The 7186-nt window shown below is 43.8% G+C and overlaps 1 pseudogene across 1 annotated transcript; it reads right to left on the bottom strand.

The window, feature by feature from the left end:
- Window positions 1-412: 412 nt before the first annotated feature.
- On the bottom strand, window positions 413-4460 carry LOC309662265 (ATP synthase subunit beta, mitochondrial pseudogene; annotated as a pseudogene). The gene has a single exon. The product of its transcript is annotated as an ATP synthase subunit beta, mitochondrial pseudogene (transcript).
- Window positions 4461-7186: the final 2726 nt, after the last annotated feature.

The following is a 7186-nucleotide window of genomic DNA, read 5'->3' as shown; positions in this document are numbered from 1 at the left end:
TATAAGGGAAAGAGAACAGGATAAACAACATTATGAGGATATAATCAGCCAAACTCAGAATGTAGGAATTCTACAGAAGAAATAATCCAATTTCTTCAACAAATAAACAGCATGGTGGGGAAGGATGGAGAACTCTTAAAGAGACTAATATCAATCAAATGAAATGCATGAGCCTTGCACAGACCATTATTCAAGTAGAACTTGCCATTCATTCATTCATTCACTCATTCATTTTGCTGGGCTAGGAGCTAGAGATACAGAGACATAAGATATAGTTTCTATTCTTAAGAATATCATCATTTAAAAAAGGGAGGCAGACATGTAAACAAATTATATAGAAACTGTGATACAAGTAGGTACTGGATATAGTGGAGGAAAGAGGGACCATTAATTCATGGGGCCTAGATAAAAATTAAAAAAATGAATTCATGTTGGAGCTGATGCTTGAGCTTAATTTTACAGCCACCTGGAATAGCTGAGATAAGAACACTGTATTTTCCATGCACAGAGCACAATTAACCTGTCTTCCTCAGAAAGTTCATCCATACCCAGGATGGCAATGATGTCCTGGAGGGATTTGTAGTCCTGTAGGATCTTTTGCACCCCACAGGCAACATCATAATGCTCATTGCCAACAATGTTGGGATCCCTGATGGGAGAGGTGGAGTCCAGCGGATCCACAGCTGGATAGATGCCCAGCTCAGCAACACCACGGGACAGCACAGTGGTAGCATCCAAATGGGCAAAGGTAGTGGCAGGGGCAGGGGCAGTCAAGTCATCAGCAGGCATGTAGATAGTCTGCACAGATATGGTAGATCCCTTTTTGGTGGTGGTGATTCTTTCCTGCATGGTACCCATGGCAGTGGCCAGGGTAGGCTGATAACCCACAGCAGAAGGGATTCTGCCCAATAAAGCAGCCACTCCTGAGCCAGCCTGGGTGAAGTGAAAGATGTTATTGATCAACAGCAATGCATCTTGACCATTGCTGGGTCTCTGAAGTATTCAGCTACAGTTAATCCAGTCAGAGCTACCCAGGCCTGAACACCAGGCAGTTCATTCATTTGACTGTACACCAGCACTACCTTGGAGGTAGCATCTGTCAAGCTGATAACACCAGACTCAATCATTTCATGGTATATAAGTCATTGCCCTCACAGGTCCTCTCACCAACACCAGCACACACAGAGTAACCACCGTGGGCTTTGGCATCGTTGTTGATTAACTCCATGATCAGTACTGTCTTGCCAAATCCAGCACCACCAAAGAGCCTAGTTTTGCCACCCTTGGCCTAGGAAACCAGCAGATCCACAACCTTGATACCAGTAACCAGAATTTGCTGCTCAGCACTCATCTCCATGAATCCAGGAGCCTCAGCATGAAGAGCGGCAAATTGTTTGGTTTTGATGGGACCTCTCTCATCAATATATTCTCCAATGACATTCGTGATTCTGCCCAAGGTCTCAGGGCCAACAGGAATTTTGATTGGTGCACCAGAATCTAGGACTTTCTGGCCTCTAACCAAGCCTTCTGTATCACCCATGGCAATGGTCCTTACTGTGCTCTCACCCAAATGCTGGGCCACCTCCAAAACCAGCCTGGTCTCCCTGCCTTGCACTTCCAGGGCATTTAGGATGGGTGGCAATCCCTCATCAAATTGGACATCCACCGCTGCACCAATGACCGCTACAATGTGCCCAGTGGCGGCACCTGCCTTTGGCGAGGGATATATTTAAGCAGCATTGTCTCTGGCAGGCTGGAGGGCTCACAGTAAGAGCTAGGCTTGGGGTAGTGGCGCTGAAGGGCTGAGTCCCTGAAAGGCCCCAGAGGCTGGGGCAGCTGCCACATGACCCACAAGACCCAACATAGCGGAGCTCGGGGCGGGGGTGGAATGAAGAGCATTTGACTTTAACACCTCACCTCCCAATCAAGTGAGAAAAATCCCTGCTGGGTTCCTTGTCTCAGAAAAGAGTCTTTTAGATTCAACACAAAATGTGATGCTATCGTCTGGAGCAGAATGCCATCCCTAAGTCCCTCACACCTCTAGGCGGAGCAGAGATGCTGGGCAAATTCATGACCCTCACTGATGTGTTCAGGGCTTAGATCTTGATCAATCATCTTAAGCTGTTAGTTGTAGAACAGTGTTTTTATGCTGTTGCGTCATATAAATCTGATTTCTTTATTCTGGTGTATAAATATTATTTCTTGGTATAAATAATTGGTTATATCAATTTGCTGGTTTTACTCATCTGTAAATCCCGAGTCTCTAGAAAAAAAAAAAAAAACATAAAACTTATTTGATGCATTTTTTACAATCATATAATTTAGCCCTTTCAAGTGTACAATTCAAAGTTTATAAAGTAACTTTATCAAGTTGTGCAACTTGTATCAACATACATCTGTTTAAGAGCATTTCCTTTGGGCTGAAATTTGAAAGATGAATAAGTATTTGATAGGGAGACAAGGGAAGAGAAAGATAATCCAGGGAAAGTGGAAAGGATGAGCAAACGACTACAATATTAACTAAAATTAATAGAATTTTCATTACTTACCCAGCTAAGAGCTTTATATGGATTATTTCATTTACACCTCATAACAACAACATAACAATGATGTAGGTAGTATTATTATAATAACCCTCAACTTACAGATGTGGAAGCTGAGGCACAGGGAATATATTGCCTTAGGTCCCACCGTTAGTGAGTGGTGGGATGGAATTGTAATTCAAATCCAGGTAGTCTGAATCCTTTCTCATTCTGTTTTCCTGCTTGGAAGGTCTTGAGGTCTAAAAGCAGACTGGTATAAAGGAGCTTGAATGACTTGCGTGCAGAGGAAGTGGGAGTGGGCAGGAGCCACGGGGCTGCTGAGAGGGTGCTCCAGCTTCTGTCTGGTGTGACTAATGGATTATGAAGATGAGGAAACAAGAGGAGGGGCAGGTAATATTGAGTCTGAGATCTCTGAGGGTCACTCAAGTGGAAACATCCAGAAGGTGTCTGGAGACACACAACTGGGCTTGCAATAAAGATTTAACTCTCACTTATGTATAAGTAGCTGAAGCCAAGAGTGTAAATGAAACTATCCAGGCATAAGGGATGAAAAAAGAAGGCATAGGACAGAACTCTGTAGGATGTGAACTTTTGAAGATAGAACGAAGGAAGATGCTACGGGCTGAATTGTTCATAAAATAAAATTCATATGTTGAAACGCTAACCCTCAATATGACTATTTTGGGAAATAGGGTTTTTTAGGAGATAATTAAGGTTAATGAAGTCATAAGGCTATAGTCCTAATCCAAAGGGATTGGTGGCCATATAAGAAGAGGAAGAGAGAGAGAGACCTTTCCACGCATAAATACTGAGAGAAGGCCAGGTGAGGACACAGCAAGAAGTCTGCTATCTGCAAGTGAGGAAGAGAGCTCTGACCAGAAACGGACCCTGTTGGACCTTGATCTGGGGATTCTAGCTTCCAGAACTGTGAGAAAAAAATTTCTGTTGTTAAAGCCACCCAGCTTACGGAATTTTGTATGACAGCCCAATCAGACTAAGACAGAAAAGGAGCCAGTTGTGCAGCCTAAGAATGGATGATCAGAGAAGGAGAAAAATACAAGATAGAGTGGCATCATGGAGGTCAAGGTAGTAGTTCCACAAAAGGAATAGTAAACCGGATTTCCCTCTAAGAGGTCATAAATTTTGACACATACTCATTTGATTTGACAAATAAGAAGTCATTGGTGACCATGCCAAGGTGTGGAAGTGGTGGGGCAGAAGCCAGATTACAGTGGATTGAAGAGTACATGTGAGTTGAAGAAGTGGATTGTCTAGAGACCCTTTGTACTGGCCTCACCCAGGAGCTTATCAGAAGTTCAAACTCTCAGTCCCCATCCTAGACCTACTGGATCATAATCTCATTTGAATAAGATGCCCATAAATGAAAGTTGAGAGTCTAGACCATTCCTTCTGGGAAGCTACGTGGGAATGAAAGGAGGGAGGATTAGGAGATAGTCAGGGGGAAGCAGAAGGGAATTTTTATTTATTTTTCAGAAGGGAATTTTTAAATGTGAGACACTTGAATTTACTGATAGTCTGTGAGGAAGAAATCAGTTGAAAGGGAAAGACTGAAAAAAAAGGAGAAAGAAAGAATAACCAATGGAGCAAAGACATAAGGGGTGAGATCAAGAACTTAAGTGGAGAAAATAGCCTAGTTTGAGAGTAGGGACACTTCTCCATTTGGCCTGGGAAAAAGAAAATCTTGGTTATGCAGACATAGATTTTTAGGTAGGGGTTAAGAACTGAGGGAGTATATGTCCGACAGCCTCGTTTTTTCCTCTATAAAGTTGGAGGCATAAACACCTTCTTAAAAAGAGGAGTGAATTGATTGAAATGCAAGTGGTTAAAATGAGGGTCCATGGGATCTGGGATGGATAAGAAAGTATGTGTCCATGAATATGTAAAGGAATTCATCTTGGGTGGCCTTGGCCTGCAGCAGCTTGAAGCAGGATTTCGGTTCCCAGCCAGAGATTGAGGTCCGGCTGTGGCAGTGAGAGCGCTGAATCCTAACCACTAGACCAATGGCCAGTGACAAGGCCCTGGCCCAAAGGGTTTTGCAGAAATGAATTCCCCCAAAGACGGAAAGTAGTGAAACAAGTAAAGTGTTTATTAGGAGGAAAAATAGTATGTGTGGATAGACACATGGGCGGGCTCAGAGAGAAAGTCGCGCCCTCGTGGTAGTTTGAATCACTTATATGTGGCATTTCTTCCGGGTTTCCTTTGGCCAATCATCTTGCTTTACCTGGTTCTGAGTCTGTATTTGGTTTATGTCAGGGTCCTCCCATGTGTGCACGTGCATCTCTTAGCCAAGAAGGATTCTAGTGAAGAGGCTTATGGGTAGGTTGACATCACTCCCTTTTGATTTCCAAGGAGCCTTTCTGCACATGTATAGTCGGAAAGGTCTCCTTGACCTCGAGAATGAGAAATGTGTGGTCTCTTATCTGGGTAGGGCTCAGCTCCTCCTCCTCTTCATCTTGGAGTTATCTGTCCACAGGGGACAAACTCTAGCTGCTCAGCCAGGGACCCATCTATCTCCTGCCTCAGAATGGAATGAAAGGGAAGGACCGAGAAACGGGAAGATATAGTAAGAGCCATGAGGTCAAGAGAGTGTGGTCAAGCATTGGTACGTTGGAGTTAAACACGTCAGAGGTGAAGCAGAAGCAGTTCTGGACAATGCCAAAGTCTTGGGGGTGTCCACGGAGTGGGTGGTCGATGAGTGACAAAAGATTGTTAGAGTCATGAAGATTAGAGAATTTTGAGCAGAGTAGGTCAGATAAGTGGTCAACGTGGATGTTAAGGTCATTCCTGGTGACAGTCAGATGGAGACAAAAGACTGAGAGCTGGATTTGGACCTCAAAGTTCTCAAGGGGAGATTTGTTGTGACTGTCAGGAGAAAGGCACAGAGGATGGAATAGGAAGATGTGTGAAAGCTCAACGAAGTGAAGATTTTGTATGATGGTTTAAAAATAGCAGTGGGGAGCAAGTAGAAGGAGGGCAGTGCTTCTCACTCCTGGCTGGGATAAGGAGTCAGGGATGCCAGGAAGGGAAAGCACAGTGTGTTCCACGCTGCTCTGAGCTCACCAGTTCCTGCTGTGAGCTCTAATCTTGCTGTCTGCAAGTCACACTGCTTCTCCTTCCTACCTTGTCAGTTCTTCCAATATCACTGGTGGTCACCAGACTGAGCAGCTCCTCATCTGCAGTCTCCATGCTGGTTTCAACCATGCAGCCTCAAGGCCCACGGTCTGGGATGGGACCCTGAGGGCCAGTGAGGACTCCAGCGCACGAGAGATGCTCTGTTAAGAGTTGGACCTCTTCCTTTCCTTCTCTCCTTTCTCCTGGTAAGTTTTGTACACTTGAAAATGGAGTTCAGTGATTGCAGCCACAGCCCAGCCACTGCTGATGGTGAGCTGGTGAGCCCTGAGTGAACCCAGGAAAGAAAAGACTACCTGCCATCTAGCAGCCATCAGACTGCAACCACTCCCTACAGGAAGTCCTGAGGAAACTCAGGAAAGAAAAGGCTACCTGCCATCTAGCAGCCATCAGACTGCAACCACTCCCTACAGGAAGTCCTGAGGAAACTCAGGATGTGAAAACCTCCAGAATACTGGCCCCCAGATAGCTTGAGGTGCCTAACAAAGGAATGATTTCAGTGAATGATTGCATCATCCCATACATAGAAAAGTGCTAAATTCCTTAGCTTGAGATTTCTAGTTTTCTTTAATTAACAGTAATCTTTTGTTCCTACTACCTGCCCTTTGTTGCAAAACTCCTATATATCCTAGCTTCCCACCTCGCCTCCTCGGAGCAGCTCTCTCAGGGTTACTTGAGAGGCCACCTCGTAGGCTTGAAATCCTAAAAATTTCTGTCAAATAAAACATAACTCTCAAAAAAAAAATAATAATAACAAGAAAGGAGAAAAAAGAAAATGGAGTTCATAAAGATGGGGAAGTGTGGGTGTTGGAGGGTTGTGAGAAAGAATCTGTTGGGAGAAGAGTCTGGAGAGATCAGCCAGAGACCTACAGAGGTGACATTTGGCAGCCAGGATTTATAAAATGGAGGAAGCATTGGAGACGTTGAGCCTGGCGAGTGATAGGATCACTTCTGTATCTGACGAAAATAATTCTGTAGACAGCTGGAAGGATGACCTGGCAGGCAAGAGGTTAGGAACCGGGAGATGAGTTAGTACCTGATGCTCAGGACTGATTAAAGGAGAGTGAGGTCTGGATCAGAGAAATACTTGGAGGGTAGTTTTAAGTCATTTAGGCCCATGACTTAAATCAGTGTGGGTCAACATTGGAAACAGAAAGGAGAGAAGGTGTGAAGGTTAGTTCTCCTTGCAAATATGGATTTCAAATTGCGTTACAATTACCTTATGACTGAATTCTTCTTCGACGTCTTTTTTTTTTGCAATTATTCTTCTTTGAACTCCTCCAGTTGTTTTTGTTTGTATAGTCCTATTTAACTAAAATAGAAACTCCAGCTAAAGTTTCATACCAGTTGTTACAGCAGAACCCAGGAATTAAGGCACTTTGATTTGTGAAGTAAGCAAGGCTATCAAAAATATTTTTCATTGTAGAATACATCTTACATTCTTGTATTCCTTAGCTTTACGGTTTTAGGCATATCCTAGACACTTCTATTCT

This window comes from Balaenoptera physalus, assembly GCF_965194825.1.
Source record: "Balaenoptera physalus genome assembly, chromosome: 6".
NCBI lineage: Eukaryota > Metazoa > Chordata > Mammalia > Artiodactyla > Balaenopteridae > Balaenoptera > Balaenoptera physalus.
Note: the sequence above shows the minus strand (reverse complement) of the source record. Positions and strands in the feature narration are given on the sequence as shown.